Genomic DNA, 4,379 nt, shown 5'->3' on the forward strand with positions numbered 1-4,379 from the left:
ATTATGATTTGCTAGTATATATCGGTGCCCTCCGGTGAATTTGGAAATTCAAAGTGATCAGTGATCCGTTGGGGGCGAAATGTAAGAAAATAAATAAATACAAGTAAAGTGTATTTAAATTTTCTGCGTTGATTTATTGATGCGCAACGTTTCGCTGACAATATGCGTCAGCCTCATCAGGCGCAGATACGCGAGAATTCGTAAGTTTGGTTGACTTACTCGTCACCTGTCGTGCTGTCGACTGACCAATTATGTCAAAAACCAATTATAAAATTATAAGCCCATTGTACACAACATGTATATATCAGTCGTAAGAATAATATAACTTTAGTCAAGATTAATAGATTTTTTTTTTTTATTATAAAAGTTTTATTGAACTTATATTTTTTCTTTTAATAAAAGATTTAACCGGTAAGTTGAATCTATCTATATATTATATAACATAGACATTCAACGAAATTTTGTGTATATGTATCCGTAAATTTGTGTAATTACGAAAGTTAAATCGTATTATTATTGTAATCATGCGTCGTACATCTTTGACAATTGATATTTTTTACATATGGCATCGCTGATGGTATTTTTTAAAAATAAACTATACAAATCAGTAAGTGTTTTATATTGATTTGAACATGATTAAATATTCAATTTGTTACCTTACTTAAAAAAAAAAAAAAAAAAAATTATACTATTTTTATAATTAGGAGAATGAGGATCAAAGTGCAAGGTATACGTGAAAAGTTTCACACAATGTTTTTCATGTAAAAATCATGAGCCCTTAAATTTATTAAATTTGTATACTTGTAGGAATATGTACAATATATTTTGTATATAATTTTGCTGAAAATTCCATTAGAATTACTTATTTATTTGTATTATTATTAATATAGTTAATTCTCTCATTTCTCGACTTGTCGTTTTCAAGCGTCATCTTTAGACATTTTGTGCTTGTCGACGACAATATTGTTATTTGATATAATATTACTTACAATATTTATTATGAGTTTTAATGTAGTTATAAGAATCCTCATAGAAAAAGGATCCAAGTATTTAAGAAAAAAAATTTATTACTTGTATGTTTATCCAACGTGTAATGAAGAAATAACTTTAACATCAATATTTGGATTTTAAACTAAATGTTTCCTTGTAAGCATGATTTTTGAATCGAAACAATAATTCATTAATCGAGTGTTGGATAAGCATAACAGATTAAAAAGCCCTTTAATCATTCACTCGGGTTTCCGATATTTACAATTTTTGCCTGCTTGATTGTGAATTTGATCACAGACTGTGGCATTACTAAAATAATATAAGAAATGTGCTGTTTCATTTGGAAAGCTCTTTCTGCACATTCTTTGCACTGTACATCGCAACGGTACTCCACACCTTTACGTATTTATCTAAGTGTACAATTATCGCTGCCTTGCACAACCATTTGCACAATCTATCAAATCGTCCAGATTCGTCTACGAGTGGTTATTAAGACATACCTCACTCACGATACATCCAATTTTTTATTTATTTGCTTATGCATTTTTTCGCTCACATCACTCACTTGACCAGTTTTTAATTATAATTTGACACCTCTAAATGTTATGAAATTCTAATGCAGTAATTTTGCTTGCATATTATTGTTACCTCTCAGCTATTTACACAATGATCTCTCGAATACAAAATTTGTCATGAAAAATTAAATCGGGATCAATACAAAAATCGCAGTTTTTCTTGTAAAATTAAGTATTATTGGATATATTTAGTTTATTCCTTAAAGTTATTTCATGTAATGAAAATGTTTTAAAATTAATACTTGTGATGTATACTTTTATTTATTTATTAAAATGCATTCAGTAAAAAGATCACACAAAAAGTTAATAAAAACATAATTTCAATCATTTGCAAGCAAAAAACATAAACAAATAGATAGGCGTGTTATTTTAACCCATTCTTGCAAATACGTATATATTATCTGGTAGACACAAGACGGCTGTACAAACAAGCCATCTGTCTCCAAACGTTACAAAACAATAATTCTTTAGACTTTATTTTCATCTTAAATACAAATTTGGTATTTTTTTTTATGAATAAAGATAATAATATATTAACAATGCGGGAAGGTGACAGATTCGCATGATACAGATGTATGATTTAAAACGAGCAAATAACACTATTTAAACATCATTAAACGGTTTTGAAATAAAATATAAGTTATGTATAAATAGGTTGAATAGCCCCCCCCCCAAAAAAAAAAACGCACAGTTTATTCGTTTTCGAATCTTTCATTAGTGTGTTGAATAGTTGTTAAAATGTACCTAGAGGTACGATGCCATTTGAAATTTAAAATATTTATAAATTGGTTTCCTTATTTTACCAGTGTTTCAATGGCTGAAAACTTTCATAATTAATTTTAAGTAGTTTTTAACGTGTACCTTCTAAATACAGTTCACTGTTTAGAACAAGTCTTATTTGATTGTTAAAATTTGTGTACCCTAAAAGACACTTTAGTCTATAATAAAAGCAGTTTTTTTTATTCTCTATAAAAATTCCAATTGTTTTGTTTCAAGCAAACTACCAATGAGAATTGAGATGATAATCATTTGTATGTAAAGTTTTTTTTTTTTTTTTATGTTTTAATGGAAAATTTATCAAATAATGAAAGCACCAGTAAAGTTAGGACACCAAAAGTGGGTACATTCGTAATGAAGAAATCAGACTTATAAGATTTATTCAACAATCCCGTTGTTGTCATGCTTACAACGTTACGTGTTAGTATGTTTTGCGTTACAGGTGCCTCGCCGTATCTGTATCGTCAACTTGGACTTAAAAATCAGTTTTTATTATTATTATTTTTTATTTATTTTCTGCACTATCTAAAACTGTTGTATTAAACTTGTATTACTTTTTTACATAAGTGTGTATATATAAAATATAAGGCCGCCTCATTTAATACATAGACTAGATCAGTTGTCCTGCTGGCTAATTTGTATCCGCATCTAAGGATTTGACATAAACCGATCTCTGGAAAGACATTTGAGCGACACTGAATATCAATGGAGTGTATGTCACACAATACCATGTATTCCAGAGGACGTGGCCAGGACACCTTTCCATGCGAGATTTAAAAAAAATCAAGCTGCAAAGGGCGAATTTATTCCTTTGTCAATCTTCGGTCACGCTGACCTGAAGGTTTTTAAAATAACTATATACAATACACGCATAGCCTTTGGTCGCCATTCCTCATTTACATTCATAAATACATTAAATTATTTTATAAATGTATGTATATATATATATAACGTCTCTCTTTCGATTGGCTTAGTCCTCCAATAACTTAGCAATCACTTCAATATTTTTTCTACATTCATACGCGTACGTATGCATGTTTACATACATGGTTACATATATAAATTATGTTAGCATCTCCTCTAAAATTAGGTCATCCACACACGCACACACACACACACACACACAATATTTTCGTACATACGAAACATCCTGGCTTAATTTTTTTGTTTAAATGTATACATGTGTTTACTTTATCTTTAGGCCTTGCTGTGATCTCCTTTTTTTTTATAATAGGGGTAGAAGACTTTTTTTTTCTTTTTTACATCTTAGCGATGATTTGACACTGAATTGACACTGACGGACGTTCTTAGGAAGATATCTTAGGCAAAGGAATAAAAACAATTTGTTTAAATACTAATTTTTGCAGTCTGTTCTTAATTTAGACGAAAAAAAGTAATACACTATACAAAATTATTATATCTAAGAGCATGGATTAATCAGTATCTGAACTGTAATTCCGTGTGGTTGACAATTTGTTGTGAAAATGTACTTTTCGAATGGTACATTAAGTACGTACTTGGGTCGAGAAATTCAAAAATCGCACGTGTATTGACAAACAGCGATCAAAGCAAGTATGTATTTGATGTTACGTACAAGTCAGACAAACTGACTTATTTTGCACCAGCTCGTATGCATCCTCAAGCATTTGCTAATTTAAAAGAATTCAATGTACTTGCGTGATATTTTTAATATTTCATTGAACCCGATTTTCCAATGTATATAATAAGAGCTTTGACTCGTTACGTTGGAGTTTACATTTTATCCTCGTGGGGACCAAAATGAGGCTTAGGAATACATTTAATATAACTATGTAGGTACAGGACGGAGCTGCCTGCCTAACTAGGAACTGCTTCAAACAAGTAAAACAAATGGATGACGAACAGACAATACGTTATCACTTTGGATGAATGGCAAAAATATGTTTTTATTTCAATGAGACGAATTTATTTTCCAATTCATGAAACTACTGAAACGATCAAGTAAAGAAAAAAAAAAAAAAAAAAAAAAAAAAAAAAAAAAAAAATCGCGACAGACAA

The sequence above is a fragment of the Copidosoma floridanum genome, unplaced genomic scaffold (assembly GCF_036245765.1).
Source record: "Copidosoma floridanum isolate Cflo_tuat_1 unplaced genomic scaffold, Cflo_Japanese_pri ptg000006l, whole genome shotgun sequence".
NCBI lineage: Eukaryota > Metazoa > Arthropoda > Insecta > Hymenoptera > Encyrtidae > Copidosoma > Copidosoma floridanum.